Here is a 19,794-nt window from a genome sequence, read left to right as displayed (position 1 = left end):
TAGCCATGATTTTTGTTCCTTTTGTTGTATAATCCATTTAAATCTGGGATGTCACCAGGATGGTTTGTTTCAGTTTTGGGCTTACTTCTGATGATAGGTACAGCTGCCTCTATGCAGCCATTGACATGTTTGTACAGAGTTTCTGTGAACAATCCTGCATAGGCTGCTGTGTTCTCTGGGTTTGGAGGGGCAATTATCACTTAATAAAAGGTTGCTTGCCCTGGAATAGTTCCCAACTGTTACTTGTTTACCGAGGTTAGAAATTTTATTTTGATTTCGAAGGAGATAGCTTTATCATCAGATCTTACCAGGAAGGATGTGACACTGGGGGTGGTGCAGAGTTTTTCCATATTTGTTAGTATGAGGTCCAGTATGTTGGAATCTCTACAAGACTCTTCAAAAACAGAACAAATAAGAAAAAAGAATGCACAAAGACATAGTCCAAGCCGAGATTGTTTTATTTAGTGCTTTCGTCAACAATTAGTTATGACTTCTTCAGAATAACTAAACATACAACCAAAACTCCTTAAATAGTCTCAAAAATACATTTGCATATGTAATGCCATTCAATTAATATATTAAAACCTTGCAGTTTAAAGCTGCAGACTTCAAAAGTTAAAACTTATGTTGATAAAATATTACATGTTTTTAGCCACTCTAATGCAACAAAAATATTAATACTTAATTTAACAGATTTGGAATACTGAAACAGGAAACTGCAAAAACAGGAATGCAGGGCAAGAGGGCTTGAGGCACGCACGCAGTAGTAGTTTCCAAAGTTTATTCTTCATACTTTGCTTCAAACAAATGATAAAAACAATAAAAAACAGTAACCATAAAGCGCTTTTCGTCTCATCCCTTAGTGAGACTTAAGACAGTTGCAACAAGAATGTTTCAAACAGTAAATACAAATTCAAATCACATCAACTTCCTCCAAGCAAAAGACAAACCCGCCCCCAAGGTAAGCAGGAAAGAACAATTAACCCATTGTATGCTTCTTTAAAAATGTGGTATATATCACTGTGTGCCAGATATGTTAGAGATATTACATAGGGAAGACAAAAAAAATACATTCAGGACATGTATTTATCAGCACATTTATAATATAAACAAAGGTAATATCAATAACGCACTTGTTAAACATTTGAACAGTTTTCCCAACCATAGATTTAAGTTCACTATACTTGAACATGTGGAGTTGGATGAAAGGGGGGGGATGTTCTGAATTATTTCTCGAGTATAAAGAGTTAATGTGGCAACTCTGGGTTAATGCCACTAGTCCCCCTGGGTTGAATCAAGTTGTATCCCTCAGTAGTTTAAACTCAAATCTGAATTTTATTTTTGATGGCAATATAGTAGCATTATTTTATATATTAATCATGCACTAAATCAAGTATTAATATTTTTTGCTGAGTTAGAGTGGATAAAAACATGTAATATTTTATCAGCATAACAGGGATTGTCAAAGAGATGAAGAAAGTAGACATGAGTATAAGGAGATGAGGCGCATGGCAAAGAGAGAGGTGACGAAGGCTAAGGATAAGGCATATAGAGAGCTGTATGAGAGATTGGATGCTAAAGAGGGAGAAAAGGACCTGTACCAATTGGCTAGACAGAGGGACAGAGCTGGGAAAGATGTGCAGCAGGTAAGGGTGATAAAGGACAGTGAGGGAAACGTACTCACAAGTGAGGAGAGTGTGTTGAGTAGATGGAAAGAGTACTTTGAAGGGCTGATGAATGAAGAGAATGAGAGAGAGAGAAGGTTGGATGATGTGGGGATAGTGAATCAGGAAGTGAAGCAGATTAGCAAGGAGGAAGTAAGGACAGCTATGACAAGGATGAAGAATGGAAAGGCTGTTGGCCCAGATGACATACCAGTGGAAGCATGGAGGTGCTTAGGAGAAATGGCAGTGGAATTTTTAACCAGATTGTTTATTGAAATTTTGGAAAGTCAGAGAATGCCTGAGGAGTGGAGGAAAAAGTGTTTTGGTACCTATCTTTAAGAATAAGGGTGATGTGCAGAGCTGCAGTAACTACAGAGGGATAAAATTGATCAGTCACAGCTTGAAGTTATGGGAAAGAGTAGTGGAAGCTAGGTTAAGAAGGGAGGTGATGATTAGTGATCAGCAGTATGGTTTCATGCCAGGAAAGAGCACTACAGAGGCAATATTTGCTCTGCGAGTGTTGTTGGAGAAATACAGAGAAGGTCAGAAGGAGTTGCATTGTGTCTTTGTGGACGTAGAGAAAGCATATGACAGGGTGCCCAGAGAGGAGTTGTGGTATTGTATGAGGAAGTCGGGAGTGACAGAGAAGTATGTAAGAGTGGTACAGGATATGTACAAGGGTAGTGTGATACTGGTGAGGACTGGGGTGGGAGTGACAGATACATTTAAGGTGGAGGTGGGATTACATCAAGGATCAGCTCTGAGCCCTTTCTTATTTGCAGTGGTGATGGACAGGTTGACAGATGAGATTAGACAGGAGGCCCCGTGGACTATGATGTTTGCAGATGACATTGTGATATGTAGTGAGAGGAGGAACCAGGTTGAGGAGACCCTGGAAAGGTGGAGATATGCTTTAGAGAGGAGTGGAATGAAGGTCAGCAGGGCTAAAACAGAATATATGTGTATAAATGAGAGGGAGGGTAGAGGATTGGTGAGGATGCAGGGAGTAGAGTTGGTAAAGGTGGATGAGTTTAAGTACTTGGGATCAACAGTTCAGAGTAATGGTGAGTGTGGAAGAGAGGTGAAGAAGAGAGTACAGGCAGGGTGAAATGGATGGAGAAGAGTGTCAGGAGTGATTTGTGACAGACTGGTACCAATAAGAGTGAAAGGGAAGGTCTACAAGAGGGTAGTGAGACCAGCTGGGTTATATGGGTTGGAGACGGTAGCATTTTCGAAAAGGCAGGAGTCAGAGCTGGATGTGGCAGAGTCAAAGATGTTAAGATTTCCACTGGGTGTGACTAGGATGGACAGGATTAAGAATCAGTATATTAGAGGGTCAGCTCAGGTTGGACAGTTTGGAGACAAAGCAAGAGAGGCGAGATTGCGTTGGTTTGGACATGTGCTGAGAAGGGATGCTGGGTATATTGGGAAAATGATGCGAAGGATGGAGCTGCCAGGTAAGAGGAAAAGAGGAAGGCCTAAGATGAGGTTTATGGATGTGGTGAGAGAAGACATGCAGGCGGTTAGTGTGAAAGAGCATGATGCAGAGGACAGGAAGAAATGGAAACAGATGAGCCACTGTGGTGACCCCTAACGAGAACAGCCGAAAGAAGATGATGATGATGAACAGGTTTTAACTTTTGTAGTTTGCAGCTTTAAACTGCAAGGTTTTAATGTATTAAATGTATTAACTGAATGGCATTATGTATGCAAATGTATTTTTTAAGCCTATTTAAGGAGTTTTGGCTGTATGTTTAATTATTCTGAAGAAGTCATAACTAATTATTGACAAAAGCGCTAAATAAAACAAACAATCTGCTTGGACTACGTCTTTGTACGTTCTTTTTTCTTATGTTGGAATCTCTAACGGGCATTTGCACTAACTGCTTAAGAGTGTATTTATGAAGTCCAGTAATCTCAGCGCCTGCAGATTTAAGGTCATGTAGGATTCCTAGTCTAAAGAAGGGTAATTAAAGTCCCCCGTGAGTAAGGTGTTGGGATCGATAGTGAGTGTCATCATTAGGTTTAAGTATGTGCTATGAGTTTTGTGGGACATAAAGGGTGACTTATAGCTTGCTATGATATAGTACTGGATTTTATCTATGGCGACTTGCACGTGGAGAAACTCCAGTGTGTCATCCTGTTCAACGTAGAGGTATGCTTGTTACTGATGCATATTGAGACACTCCCTCCTCCTTTAGTCTTCGTCTGTGGATTTACTGTTCTAAGTGTGAAAGGCACGGAAAACTTGCACTGCCAGGGTATTCTCTGCAGCTTTACAGACATCTCTGCAGTTGCTGTGATATGATTTATTCTCCAGGATGAGAAAAGCTTGGAGGGAGTTTCTTGTTTAGGATCCTGGCATTGAGCAGCATCACTATGAAATTTAGTTGAATTGATTTTGCTATGTCAGTAGGTTTATCATTTTGGCATTACCTAAAAAAGCAATATGGGGGAGTATAAAGTTTTGGCCGATATTCAAAAATCTAGAGGGGACAGGTGCAGATCATCCTTGACAAAACAACATTGTCCGTTACCATATCTTTCCATGCTGACAAATATTGGATTCCCTTAGAATGACATCAGAAACTCAGCCAATTGTTACAATCAATCATCTTTTGCTGGTATTGTGACATCATCATTGGTGAAAGTAATATGCTGCTCAATGCAAGGCTCATACCGGCCTGAGACACAGAGATGTCAATAATGTCTCTCTTCACATAGTATAGGGAGGTACATCTGAAGTCATTTACACCTACGTGGACTATGATGCAATCATACTGGTATCTGTGGTGCAGTGACTGAGTGCATGCATAATTTGATGGATCCTGGCTCCACATAGGCAACTAACCATTACCTTCTCCTTGTTAAGTCTGGTTAGAGGAGTCTCCTATGACTAGAGTCCTGGGAAGTGTGTTTGCTTGCCCTATGGTCTTTATATTTGGGGCTCCACTGATTCAGGCTGTATGTAAGGTGTTAGGGGTTACTTTGTTGAGTGCTTTGGGATTTGCAGAGGATAATCTTTGCTGATGGGTGTTTTGGAGATCTTTTTTGTTTAGGAAGATTGCATTTAAAGTGCCTCAGCACACAACACACACATATACTAACATGTTGTGTGTTTTGAAAATCTGATGTATGCTTCTATATGACAGTTTAGCCTCCAGTGGCACTGTGTATGTCCACCTCTCGCATACTGTATCTGTTACTTTAAAGGATAGTCAGTAAACATGAGATAATCACTACATTGACTCAAGATACCCCATGCCCACCAGGCTGGCTGCAGAGAAATTAGGAAATTGCATATCCATGTTGTACTGTCACCTAATTGGTGAGTTACAAGGGTGTTACATACAAGAGTTAGCAGGCTATTAAGGGTGCTTTTCTTCGGGGGGAGGGTGTTAGAGGCATATTAGACTATAAAATACTGTAACAGGATTACCACTCAATATGCAAACCAGCTTCTCTAAGCTTGTTCAATGTGCAAGAAATTTGCTCTATACTTACTGTTTTACAGGGTACTGCTTTATGGGCAGGTCTAAAGGAAATATTTGCTTCCAGATTCTTGCATCTGTGCTGGGCACTGGCATGGTAAGCAGCTCCGTGCAAATGTGCTAAATTTACACCAGCACTAGAAATAAAGAAAACTGACTGCTGAACACTCTGGCCAATAAAACTACTATGGCTGGAGCCCTTTTGTGCATTTTCCAACTCAGGATAGACCAGGTAAACACCTGCTACCACAAGATGAATAATCCCAGTCCTCATAAATGTAAAAGCTTGTCTGAAGTACAATGCTACCACAATCAAACTTAAGGAAAGGCACAAAGGGAGGCAATAAGATAAAAAGCACTGTACTTTAAGATAGCGTGCAAACATGCAATTACTCAATAAAAGTACTTTACTTTGTGGAAATGAGCCAAGAGTCACAGTTGTGCAAAATTTATAAAGGAAATAAAAATAAGATAAACTGATTAATAAGCCCTTTGGCCAATAAAATGACTAAGTGCAGGAATCTCCAGTGTGTTTTACTATACTGACCATCCACTATCACTAGATGGAAAATACTGTTTTCGTGATGTAAAAAAACACAAAAAAAGCTTGCTAGAATGTAAATAATATGCTATTTTATCCATCAACTAGCTAAATAAGGAATTCATAGCAAGTAAAAAAATCAGTAGAATGGACACTAAGAGGCAAACTTCATGATTTTCAAAATAAGCACATGCAAAGGCCCTTTTTGGTTAAGCGCATTGAATGGTCTTCCTATCAACGCCCATCCCTTATAAAAGCAAGACTGTGACTAGCATGTATATCAAGTGGCAAAACAGTGGCAGGGTCAGTTCAAAAAAAAAAAAAGTCCCTCCCCCCCATTTGTTTTTTTTTTTTAAGGTTTTCATTTTCTCCAGTGGAGGCCAGGTTGGGGTGGGGAAGAGTAGGTTACTGCAGTTTTGCAAGTGTGAGGTAAGAATACTAAGAGAAGACAGTTACTTGAGAGAGGATGTGAAACAAACTGTTCCTCACCAATAGGAGAACAGTCCAAGGTAAAGCTTATGAGACTACTTAGCCATCTTCCCTTAGACTATAAGGCAGCCTAGGATGTGATGACTGATGAATTAAAAGTACAAAAGGAGAAAGAGAAAGAGTTATAGTGCTAGAGATCACCAGTGAAATTCACCTTGGTAGAGGTATTTTATAGAGTACTCTGGCATCCTGCCTTGTGCATACCTCGTATTAAAGAAATTTATCTGACCTGGTTGATTGGTCTAGGTTTTTCACTGTAAGGGTAAAATTATACAGCAAAACAATGTTCTACTTCCCGTTTTTTAGCCATCTCAGAAATCATTTGGAGAAATAAGTGTCAAGGATTACAGCATTTGCCACAGTTTAGATCCCATTTAATATATGCAACATTTGTGGCAAGTGGCATCATCAGAAAGAAAGAATAGGCAGACATGCTGCTATGAAGGAAGTGAAAATATAGTGTGAAACTCTACAAACTGATGCACAGAGAGTTCAGAGGTTCTTAAGATTATGATTAAAGAAGACAACCCAGAAGCTCACCCAGTGCTGGTGAAAGACTAACAATGCCCCTCATTAAGGTATTTTATATCCCAAGCAGACTCCAGATTTTTTCCTCAGGTAGATTGCAAATGCTGGAGATGTAATGGGGAAGAAAGGGGTAACTGGGAGTGTAATGAGTTGGCAGACTTTAAAAATTCTCCATAGACCACTTCAACAAAAATACTGGATGAGCAAATTGTTAAAGACCGGAATAGCTGGTCAAGAGGAGAAGGTCAACACTCGCGCCACACCACATGGAACACAAAGCTCTCCAGAACACACACCAGCACTGCCTTCACATAAAAACACAAACCACACACCCACCTTCATGGAGGCTCTCAATAAAAATCTACCCAAACAGCAGAGACTTCCAAGGCACAAACACATTACTCTCCTAAACAGTGTGCCACTCAACCAAAGCCCCTAAGGCAAAACAGCATGCCCAACACACTAGTCATAGGTGACTCGATAGTGAGGCACACTGATGTCCCACTCACTAGGTTGAATAAGGAGAATGTAACAGTCAGCTGCCTGTCAGGTGCCAGGATCCGTCACATAACGCACGCACTCAGGTCTCTCAACAGGGACAAATATGACTCTGTCATTGTACATGTTGGTGTGAATGACCTGAGATGTACCTCCCTGAACTACATGAAAAGATACATGGAAGAGCTCTAGGATTATGTAGCCCAGGCAGGTATGACCCTAGCCCTGAGCAGCCTCCTACCATCACACAGAAAGATACCACAGTACAATCAGAAAATTATCAATTTCAACATCTGGCTAAGTTTCTGGTGTCATTCTAAGGGGATCCAGTATCTGTCTGCCTGGGTTGACATGACTGACAGACCTCGATGCTTTGCCAGAGATGGCCTGCATCTGTCACCTCTGGGCTTCCGGATATTGGCCATGGCTCTTGCCATCCCTATAGTGCCTTTTTAGGCGGTGTTCCAAAGACCACCGTAACAGCTACAAACAAATGCAATCTGAGGGTCATGCTGCTCAGCGCTAGAAGTCTAAATCTCAAAATGCACTCGCTCGAAGCACTCCTTAAAATGGAGAGCATAGACATTTGTGCTGTAACAGAGACCTGGTTCAAGACAGTAGAAAGTACCCCTGTACTACCAGGCTATAACTCATTCCACACCTTTCGGCAGCAGAACTTGGACCGAAGCTCCAAAGCTGGTGGTGTTTCCATATTCATACAGGATGCATACACCTCCAGACTGGTAGCCCAACATAACGCATCAGAGATACTTCAGGTGCAGCTAACACTGGGTAAGACAGCTATTCAGGTCGTAGCCTGCTACAAATCCCCAACCATGTCCCAAGACTCACACTTCACGTTCCTAAGCACCCTGGAGAATATTAGGGTCCAACCTAACACTCTCATTCTGGGCGACTTCAACTACTCCTCCATTAACTGGGTAAACTACTCGGGTATCAATACACTTGCCCAACACTTCCGGGAATCCATTAATTCCAATGCCCTGGACCAGCTCGTTCTTACCCCCACTAGAGGTAGCAACTTCCTGGACCTGGTCATAACTAACAAAGTCGACCGTTGCTCTACACCAATAGTCAACTCCTCCCTGGTTAGATCCAACCACAAACTAATCAACTTGAAAATCCACATCCCTCCCACCTGCCCCGCAAAGGTAACCACCATGAAAAACTTCTCCAAAGCTAACTTTGAGCTCCTCTGTTTTTACAGCACACATGCAAATGGAGAATAGTTGCATGACCAAGCAATCAAATACCAATGCACTGTATGAACGCGTACACAAATGTATGGATCTCGCCATACCCATAGAACCAAGACGCCCTCCTCCAAAAAAGGAAGCCAATCTGGTGGTCCCTGACAAACAAACTCTACAACAGAAGGAGGAAACTGATATGGAATAAGGTGAAGTCCTAAGACTGGAAAAACACCCTTATCAGCCCCAGCAAAAAATTGAGATCCCTCATCAAATCCTCTAAAGCTAGCTATGAAAACAGAATTGTAGCAGATAGTAAAGACAACCACAAGGCCTTCTATAGTTATGTAAAGAATCTCTAGACAATACCCAGATTTGCTCTGAGCTACTGCACAATGGTACCTCCTATACCGAGCCAACAGATATTGCCAATATACTGGCCGACAGATTCAGTGCCAACTTTACCACTCTTCCCCCCACCAAAGGACCAATCACAATACCAACAGATTGCCAGGGACCCAGTATTATTGCTGCACAGGTTAAAACAGCACTGTCCAAGGCCAAGAATACAGCTTCTATGGGACCTGACAATATCCCCGGCCGTGCTCTACATGAACTAGAGAGTTAACTGGCACTTTACCTGTGTGCCCTAGTCAATCACAGTCTCACCTCAGACTTTGACCCTACTGAATGGTGCACTGCTACAGTCATCCCTCTCCACAAAGGAGGAGCAACTACAGACCCTGGGAACTATCGCCCCATTATCCTGACGAGTCTGATATGCAAAGCTATGGAGCACATCATCACGGACCTAATAAACAAGGATATAGGGGAATCTCCAAACTCTGGATCCCACACAGTTTGGTTTTATGAAGAGTAGATCATGCCTGCTCAACTTCTCTGAGTCAGTCACCAGAGCTGTGGATGAAGGCAAGGTGGTTCATACAGCCTACCCTGATCTGGCCAAAGCCTTTGATACCATTCCCCACTCAGAAATCATAGAAAAACTCACTAAGCTAGGCAGCAACCCCTATGCCACTAGGTGGGTTGCAAACTGGCTTATAGATGGAACCCACAGTCTGAAAGTAGCTGTCTCCAAGTCAGACTGCCGACCAGTCACAAGTGGAGTCCGACAGGGTTCAGTCCTAGGTCTCTGAAGTCCAAGCCAACACGAAGAGACTCTGGCTGACAAAGTTTGCAGACGATTGCAAGTTGGGAGCTATTATTAACTCCAAGTGATGTTGACATCCTACAAAAAGGCCTCACCATGACCAGTGACTGGTGTCAGAACCATGGCCTTAAGATCAATGCCAAAAAATGTGTTGTCATCCCCTTTGGGGAAAAACCTGGTTCCCATGATTTACCACATCGATGGTAGTCCACTGAACACAGAAGGTGTTATAAGAGATCTGGGAACATGACAGCAACCTCTCTTTTGACCAGCACATTGCCACTGTGGTCAGGAAGTCTTTCTATGTGGCACATCTCATTACTAAGGGTTTTGCATTCAGGAAGAAAGGGGTCATTGTCTCCCTCTACTCTTCCCTCATTAGGCCAATCACCGAGTACAATGCCCCATTTAGCATGTACCTCACTACACACCTGCAACAACTGGAGAGGCTGCAAAAGTACCTCACAAAGAGGATCCTAGGCTTTAAACACTTGTCCTATATGGACAGACAAAAAAAACTCCAACTATTCTCCGTCTCATATCGCCTACTTAGAGGTAATCTCTGCTTGACTTACAAAGCCATGTCTGACCCAGCTCTGTTAGAAATGCTACATCTAAAGAAATCCCAATCCCTCCGCACCACACGCTCCAGAGACTTCATTCTCATTACCACAATCAACAGAACAAGTTGGAGGGACAGGTTAATATCCCAGAGACTGCCCATGTTATGGAATAGACTTACCATACATGTCAAACAGAGCACCTCACTGGCCCTCTTCAAGAGAAATCTTGATGAGTGGATGGGAAATAGAAAATTCACCCCGTGGATCACTCCAGTGACTCTACTCGACAGAGGCACTGGGAACTAAAGTTGGGTGGCATGATGCCAGGGTAATCCTATGAGCTAGGCTTGTAAAGGCTCCAGGGCCATTAGCCTGGTACAGACCTATGAACCTAAATGATTTTCTGAGTTATGATACAGAATAGTATAGGCATGATAAGGTCTTGCTGAGTTCAATTCTGGTAGCTGCCAAAAAGGCAACTACTAGAAAATTGAACTCAAAGTCTAAACCAAGTGTACAAGAAGTAGTGAATATAATAACACAAATAAAAAAACTGGAAGTAGGATCTTTAGAAAAGATTAGGAGCAAATTACATAGAAAAAAAATAGGAATTGGGGGAACAAGTGTTTCTCCTCATGCCTCTGCTGAAAATGGGCTCTGTTTGTCGGACTTTCCCAGTAAACAGATGTTAAATAAATAAAAATACATGCAGAATAATATTTTGGAGGAGGAATGAGGTTTAAAGGAAGGCAAGAACTGAAACAGCTTTGTAATGTTTGACCGACAAGGTCACTGGAGAAATTATAATTGATGTATAATGTTTGCAATTAAAAATCTGTCAATATGATTTGCTTTCAATTATATAAATGTTTGTTTGTTTGTGTCTTTCGGCTTTTCCCGGTTAGGGGTCACCACAGCGGAACTCCGGTCCGCTAATGATTGGTAGTGGATTTTTATGTACCGGGTTACCAGCCCTGATGCACAACCTTCAACGAAGGCATGTCCCATTCACATATGCCTCCACACAGAAGATGCTCTAGCTGAGAATCGAACGGGACAACGTCTTGCTATGAGGTGACAATACTACCGCAGCACCACCACCGCAGTGTACAATCAAAGATGTTTCTTGTTTAAAAGACACACACATTAAACAGACTTTTTCCACATATGCCAAGTAAAAAAATTGAGGTAACCCATCCAGACTAGTTTTAAAAAGGTTGTAAGGGGAGAAGTCTATCTAACCGGTAGGAGCAGTCTATTTAAGAAATGGGGGACAGTATCTGTGACACAGTCTAATGTTGTTGATGCAGCAGCACAGGTTTGGTTCCCTAGAATGGATAATTGCTTTACCACTGCTTCTGTTTAGGTGAAGGAGTTTAAAGGGTTGCTGTGTCATTCATAGCATGGAGAGCTAAGCAGATACCACTCCTTAGGGGTTGGTACTACACCAAGTAAAGGGGACAGGGCCTTAGTCCATCAAGCCAGAGATGTTTTTAATGAAGAAACACAGAAATCTTTAAAGCTGGTTTACGTGCCAAGAGAGGATGCATTATATCAATAATGGGCTTAAGGAATGAATGAAATGGGACTATATCTTCCTTGGACCTTAATGAGATACCATAAAGGACAAGTTGTGCAAGACAGGAGGATTTTATAACCACCACAGAGATGTGCTGGTCAAAGGGGGGGGGAGGGGTCTGCTATCAATATATTTACCTTATTTCCCTGATGAACTAAAAATGGAATCTTATAGGTTCATAGGTAGGTACTAGGCTATCTGCCCTAGGGCATTTATAAGTCTAGCCAGAATGTGTTGGCTTTTGCCATCCTTTTAGACTAGATTCCCGAGCCACTGTCCAGCAAGGCCATAGAAGTGATCCCAGGAGTAAATTTACGATTTCCCATCCATTCATCAAGATTTCTCTTAAAGAGGGTCGGCGAGGGGCTGTGCCCCACATGAACCGGTTCTATGATTCTATTCCAGAGCAAGGGAAGCCTCTGGGATATGAATCTATCCCTCCAGCATGTCCTATTTATTGTTGTGCTGAGGTTTAAATCCATGGAGCGTGTAGCTCTAATAGATTTGGCTTTCTTGCGGTGGAGCATGTCCATCAATTCCGGGTTAGACTTGGCCTTGTATGTCAGGCAGAGATCGCCTCCGAGTAGACGGTAAGCAACTGAGTAGAGCTGGAGTTTCTTTAGTCAAGTAGCATAGGGCATCTGTTTGAGGCCCACGATCTTCTTGGTGAGGTACTTTTGAGGTCTCTCCTGCTGTTGCAGGTGTCGGGTAAGATACATCCCAAATGGGGCGTTGTACTCAATTAAAAGGCCTAATGAGCGATGAGTAGAGGGGCACGATGACCTCTCGTTCTAGATGTGAACCCTTCTGTGATTAGGTGAGCTATACAGAAGGTCCTTCTAACCACTTTGGCAATGTGATTGTCAAAGGAGAGGTTACTATCTACTTGGGTCCTCAGATCCCTAATTACGTCTTCTGTACTTAGTGGATTATCTCCTATGTGGTAGTTTGTGGGCACTTTGTTTTTCCCAAAAGGGATGACTATACACTTTTTGGCATTTAGCTTAAGGCCATGGTTTTGACACCAAGTATCTGTCTCTGTAAGCCCCTTCTGGAGGATGCTTGTGTCGGCTGGAGAGCCGATTATGGCTCCCAGCTTGCAATCGTTTGTGAACTTGGTCAGCCACAGCCCTCCAGTGCTTGCCTGTACCTCAGAGAAGTATATACCAAACAAGAGGGGTCCCAGGACTGAGCCCTGTGGAACGCCACTTGTAACCGGTTTAGAGCCGGACATGGCACCGGCAACTCTGACCATGTGAGTTCTATCCTGGAGCCAGTTTGCAACCCATCTTGTGACATATGGGTTGATATTTAAGCTGGTAAGCTTATTTATGATGCCAGAGGAGTGGGGTATTGTGTCGAAGGCCTTTGCGAGGTCCAGGTAGGCTGTGTGGACTACCTTTCCCTCATCTATGGCTTTGGTAGCTATTTCAAAAATGTCAACCAGGTTTAGGAAGCAAGATCCGTCTTTAACAAAGCCGAATTGGGTAGGGTCCAATGTCTGGAGGTTCCCAATGTCTTTGTTTATGAGATCCATGATGATGCGCTCCATAGCCTTGCAGACCAGGCTAGTCAGGCTTATGGGGCGATAGTTCCTGGGATCCGTTGTGGCGCCACCTTTGTGGAGCGGGATTACTGTTGCTGTACACCATTCTTTGGGTACATAACCTGTGGTAACACTGAGGTGGAACAGTGAGTTTATGTGAGGGTTTAGTTCTTTTTGGAGTTTGTGTAAGACGCAGCCCAGGATACCATCCGGTCCCACTGATGCTTTGTTTTTTTTTTACTTTGGAAAGGGCTGCTTTCACCTGTGTGTCTGTGATGACTGGGGGACTGCATTATTCTGGGATAGACACAGGCCCTTTTGGGGGGGGGGGTAAAGTTTACACTGAACCTGTCCGCCAGGATGTTGGGAATGTCAGTGGGTTCAGTGTATTTTGTGCCATTTTGCACCAGCTCAGAGCAGATCTGAGAGTTGCCACCCAGATTCTTGATGTAGCTAAAGAACGCCTTGTGATTATCTTTAGAGTCTTTGGCAATTTTTCTTTCAAAGTTAGCCTTTCATGATTTTATGATTGAGTGAAGTTTCTTGCTAATACTGATCAGGGATGCCTTCCCTTTTTGGGATTTTGCCCTATCATGTAATAGTTTCCTCCTTCTGTTGTATAGCTTATTTATGGCCGGGGTCCACCAGACTGGTCTCCTGTGTTTGGAGGAGTGAGTCTTGGTTTTATTTGGGATGGCACGATCCATGCATTCCTGTAGGTGCTCAGAGTGCATTTGTAAAGGATTCTGCGGTTTGGATAGCATTTTCCATTTGCCCGGGGGCTTTAAAACTTTCCACCTCGGTTTTGAGAAGTGTGAAGTTTGCTTTCGATAGATTTTTCACAGTGGTTTCCTTGGCCGGGGGTGGGGTCGGGATGTGGATGTCCATTGTGATTAGTTTGTGGTCTGCTCCTACCAACGAGGGGTTTACCTCTGGTGTGGAACAATTATCCCCCATGTTGGTGATGACCAGGTCCAATATGTTGTCCCCTCTTGTGGGAGTGGTGACCAGTTGTTCCATGGCGTTTGAGTTTATAAACTCCAGGAACCATTGGGCAAAGGAGTTGGGACTGGAGTGGTTTTCCCAGTCAATGTTTGGGTAGTTGAAATCCCCCAAAATCATGGTGTTTGGTGAGATCTTCATATTCTTCAATGTTCTCAGGAATGCCGAGTGGGGGTCCCGAGACAAGGTGGATGATCTGTAGCAGGCTACAAACCGAAAAGCAGTTTTGCCCACTGTTAGTTGCACTTGGAGGTTCTCAGATGCCTCGTGCAGTGCCACTAACATGGAGATGTGGGTATCCTTGATGAAGATGGATACTCCCCTGCCTTTAGTATTTCGGTCCGAGTTCTGGGGCCGAAAAGTATGGTACGAGTTGAATCCTAGTAGTGCTGGGGTGCTCTCTGGAGCCTTGAACCAGGTTTTTGTTACTGCACAGATATTGATTTTCTCCATACTGAGTGCATGCACCTTGAGGTTTAGACTTCTGGCGTTGAGTAGCATTACCCTTAGTTTTTTGTTTCTGGTATTGGCTATGGAGGTGGTTTTGTCTTTTGAGCCTTGGCTAAAAAAGGCACTATGGGGGTGGCAAGAGCCTTAGCCAGTATTCAAAAACCTAAGGGTGACAGGTGCAAGCCATTTCTGGTGAAGCAACGTGGCTTGTCGAGCATGTCATCCCAGGCTGACAGACACTGGATCCCCTTTGAATGACACCAATAGCTTAGCCAATTGTTAAAATTGATCATTTTGTCTTTATACTGTGGCATCATTCTTGGTGAGGGCAAGATGCTACTCAGGTTCAGGGTCATACCAGCCTGGGCTACATGATCAGAGAGCTCCTCTATGTCTCTTTTCATGTAGTCCAGGGAGGTACGTCTCAGGTCATTCACGCCAACATGGACAATGACAGAGTCATATTTGTACCTGCTGTGGAGTGACCTGAGTACTTGTGTTATGTGGCGGATCCTGGCACCCAACAGGCAGCTTACAGTGACCTTCTCCTTGTTCAGTCTGGTGGGCGGGACGTCAGTGTGCCTGACAATAGAGTCTCCTATTACTAGTGTATTAGGTGCATTATTTAGCCTTAAGGGCTGCTTCTGTGTGGCATACTGACTTTGTGAAGTATGTGATACGTGAAAGTTGTTGTGGGGTAGTGGTTGCTTGGATGTCTGCTTTGGAGGACTCTGCTGCTTTGGCAAATTTTTATTTAGGGCCCCAGAGTATGATTTTGTGAGTTTATGTGCTATGTTTGCTGATGCGATTGGTCTATGTGAGACTGGTTGTGTGGTGCGAGTGGTTTCCTTCTCCTCCTGACTGACTGTGCCAGTCTTGGCTTGAGAGAGCTCAGCCTCCAGTTTGGCTGTATAGTTGCATCTCTCACATACATTTGAGTTTGTTGGAAGGAGGAGAGGGTTGTCTGCGTACATAAGGCAATTGTAACACTGCCTCAAGATTCCCAGATTCACCAGCTGGACTGGAGAGTATACCTGAAACTACACTTTGGACATGCCTGGATAGTTAAAAAACTGATTTATTGATTGTCCAAAATGGACGAATACGGAGCCTTGTACTTCAGGGTAGTAAAAGGGGGTGTAGTGCTATAGTTTGTTAGTGCTTACTGAGGTATTTGAGCAAGTGCTGGGCTGTAGAAGGGAGGTAGAGTGCTTACTTTAAGAATTAGACTAGTTCTAAGGGAAAAATTGAAGAGCAGACTTTGTGGAGCTGGGAATAGCTTAAAACAGCTTAAATGGCGTTGCGCGACATTGCGTGGTGCGCAAAACCGTGCAAATGTGGGTTTTAAAGCAGGGAGCTTGAAAGAGATAGGAATTAGCCCAAAACGGCCAATAAGCTACTAGTTGCTGGGCTGAGACCACTCCTCCAGGGACAGATAGGCTGCTCAAATCTACCCACTCTCACTGGTGAAGAGAGAAGCTTCCTCCTATCCAAGTAAGGATATGGGCAACATAGGAACTTGTATCACAGCCCAGAATTCAGCGAAATCTGGACTAGTCTAGTTCAGAAAACGTGGGAAACAAGGATATTTTTCTGTTTTTTTTTTCTTTTTTCAACAGAACAACAGCATAGCTTCTTGTGGTCCTGCAGAGTGTTACAAGCAGCAGAGAGACAAAAAGAGAGACTTTAAACAGATCAAGTATTTTTTTCTCTGCCTTTCTACTTGCGACTGCATAATCTCACCGAAAAGCAAGTTTTTAGCTATTCTAACCATCCCAAAAAGTGAAAGCTGAATAACCGAAAATCTGTCCTTATACCTCAGAGAAAAGGGAATATTCTAAGAAATGGCAGTATCCTGAGATGTAAGTTTAGTGATGTGAAGACCCACATCAGAAAGTGCAAGGTGCTTGCCTCCACTGGAAAAAAAAACATTTTAAGTTGAAGAGTAATATTCAGTACTCATTCTTCAACTGTACTTTTGGTCTTTATTTTTTCAGCATTTCATGACTTGGCATTGCAAGTCCCCACATTTCAACAGAAACCTGATACCTTCTCCAGCAAGAGCTATAACTAAGCCTTAGAGTAGGATTTGATAACCACCTCCAGTATGCAATCATCAGCAGCCTTAGTTATCCATGGTCCTTTAATATCAGCCTTTGTGTCATGCAAATACATACCAAAGAGACGGAGACACAGGACAGAGCTTTGTAAGACCTCACTAGTGACAGTCTTCTGCCTGGAGCAAATACCCTAGTGCTTGCCACATTTTCCTACACCTAGGCTATGCTAACTTGCAGTAGACGACAATCCTTTAACAATGCTGAAGGCAGTACATCTAATCTGGAAAAAATATTGTGTACTAAAGTATGTGCCACACATGAGAGTAACAATATGTGACAGCAGACGTGCAGTGTAGTCTGGTAGTGTGTTATGTTGCTGCAAAGAAAAAAAGGGCACAAAAAAAGACATTAATTCAAATGCAGTCAGTGACCAGCTTTGCACAAGGTGCTGTCATACTGCTATCCCCAACCCACTGACACAGGGATCTTGCAGACAGTAAGTAGTATATGTTCTAAATACAAAACACAGCTTCAGTTTAGTTATTACATTAAAATCACTTAAACAGCAAGCAAATACAAGTGGTCCACCATTCTGAACATACCTTCTTTGCGCGCATTATATATATTAAATTGTCATGGTTTTACTAGCCCAAATATAAAATGCTGGAAAAAAATGGGGTGAGGAATCCGTGCATGTCAGCTAAACGCATCCGTTCATAATGCTTACATAGATTAGCAAACATACCATTTCAAGTTAGGACACTATAGCCTTGTATAAAGCAAAATGACTTCCCAAGGTGAATTTATGCACCATGACTTATAGACCCAAGTAACATTTGTGCTTAAAACATTTCAAAGAAATATGTATGGGAACACGTATGCAGAAGCAGTAAATGAAAGTAAACAATATACAGCAAGATAAATAACCCCCAAATCCACCCCAAGACATTCTCACAGGCTGCATCACCCCACCTCATATGCATACACGAGTAATAACCCAAAATGTACTCAACAAAATAAAAAAGCAGACATTTGGTACATAGCAGACATTTGATACATAAAGCCTAGACAGAAAGTCAGCAAGTACCCCATTGTATCTTCTCTGGCAAAACTGTTCCATTGTTTATAGGTGTTATGGGAAAGATACAGTACAAACAACATTATAGGGCTTTCTAGTGGATTTAATTAAAGAGAGTGTATGCCTGTGCATAGCTTTGCATGGGTAACAATAAACATTCTGCTGTGCAAGACTGCTAACTATGGATAAAAGCAATATAGAAAACTTGCTACAACCCTCAATCAAGAGCAGCAAATGTCAGGTTACCACTATGGAAAGAAAGCAGCCACTCAGAATTTGAACAAATTCTTTGCTCCACAGTAAATTCAAAAGCACAGGGACAATGATGTCTACTCTTTTGCTGGTAATGTAATTTAATGTAAAACAGGAGGCAAATTAAGAACCAAAATACTGAAGTCTGCTTATCTACAAAATGTACGTTATCCCTACAGTAAGCACCCGGCTAGCGGAAAAATCTAACCCCAGTGTTGATAGTAACACCATTACTACTACTACTACTACTAATAATAATATGCCCCATTCATAGCTTCAGAAAAGACAACCTTGAGAATAAACTGTTTCTGCTAAACAAAATAACCACAAATTACACCAAGATCAGATAAATTAGCAGTGATATAAATTAAGTGACCTGAACAGTCCATGTGTTTCTGCAGAATTGAAGGTATACAGCAAACTGCTAGGTGATGTGAATTATTAGTAAGGGAGGGGGAATCCGCAATGTCTCCCGTTAGAGATGCAGAGATCAAATTAAGTAGAGGAAACGATCAGTAAGCTAATATATTACCAGCTACTGTATAATGTTACAGATCCCTTGAGAGCTAAAACGGTACTAAGCAGGCAGCTACAGTCAGTAAGCAGTGTTTGCATTAATTAGCACGGTTGCTCAGGGAATCTTAAGGACACAAACATCGCAGCAATAATGCCTTATTTCAATTTATAGTGTAAAATTCATTAGTTATACTGCAGGCACGAATGCCTTACGATGGAAGCAAACTTACTGCATACATACAGTATTTGCATTCACATGCCCCCGAAAAAGAATTATAACTACACTCTTAATACTGACAGGACACATTATCAAACAACATACAAACACCAGTTTTATTTTACTGTTATGCACCTACTACTTACCTGCTTCAGGTACAGCTCCTACTCCTCTGATCCATATAACCAACCAGTTCCCATCTTACTCTCCTACCGCTGGTTATCCGATCTCTCAGCATCTCTGTAAAACTACACTACTAACCCTACCCCCTTTCCCTGCCACACCTCCAAAGACAGGCAAACGACAGTTATGAAGCACTGCAGCTTCCGATACGCTAGACTACACCGAGAGTACATAATAATCCCTTTCGTAATTGGCCCTATGGCCTTCACTGGGGTAAAAGTCGCCATTGTTTTTGTCTTGGCAAAAGGAAATGTCAGTTTTCTAATTGCATGCATTGTTCTTGCCATCATTTTCTTTCTTTTTAGTGCTCCAGTAATGGGATTTGTTGATGACTTTTCTGCTCAAAGGGGATAGCTGAGCTATAACACTGATGACTGAAGTAATGGTTCGGAAAACGGTTCCGCCATCTTTACAAAAGGGTGGGAGGCGGTATTATTTTCTCCGTCCAAATAGCCTACTTTTAGAAAGTAATTCTATTTTCAGAGCTTTTCTTGATTGTCTGATAATGTCCGCTTTTCATTTTATTAAAAATAAAGTAACTGCACTCCGCAATTAGTATTAGTAACGTTAAGTCATGTCTTGTTCTTTAAAGTTGTCTTTTTAAGTGAATATCAACAGTGTTTAAATATGCTTTGGTTAAATTTAGTTTACATCCATTTTTTTCAGTAGTGAAATGGTTCATATTCCATTGTCTGCTTTATCATGTTTAGGGTTAGAGGAGCTGGAGACTATTATTGCAAACAGCGGGAACAAGG

The 19,794-nt window shown here is 42.3% G+C and overlaps 1 protein-coding gene across 1 annotated transcript in view; it reads right to left on the bottom strand.

Annotated features, from left to right (window-relative positions):
- The window catches only part of MORN4 (MORN repeat containing 4), a 441,841-nt gene extending 422,359 nt beyond the window's left edge, over positions 1-19,482 (bottom strand). Inside the window, exon 1 of the mRNA XM_044056229.1 lies at positions 19,003-19,482. The gene's annotated coding sequence lies outside the window, so the exon portion shown is untranslated. The remainder of the gene's footprint in view (positions 1-19,002) is intronic.
- Positions 19,483-19,794: the final 312 nt, after the last annotated feature.

The sequence above is a fragment of the Protopterus annectens genome, chromosome 14.part0 (assembly GCF_019279795.1).
Source record: "Protopterus annectens isolate FY-2018-M chromosome 14.part0, PAN1.0, whole genome shotgun sequence".
Classification (NCBI taxonomy): domain Eukaryota; kingdom Metazoa; phylum Chordata; order Ceratodontiformes; family Protopteridae; genus Protopterus; species Protopterus annectens.
Note: the sequence above shows the minus strand (reverse complement) of the source record. Positions and strands in the feature narration are given on the sequence as shown.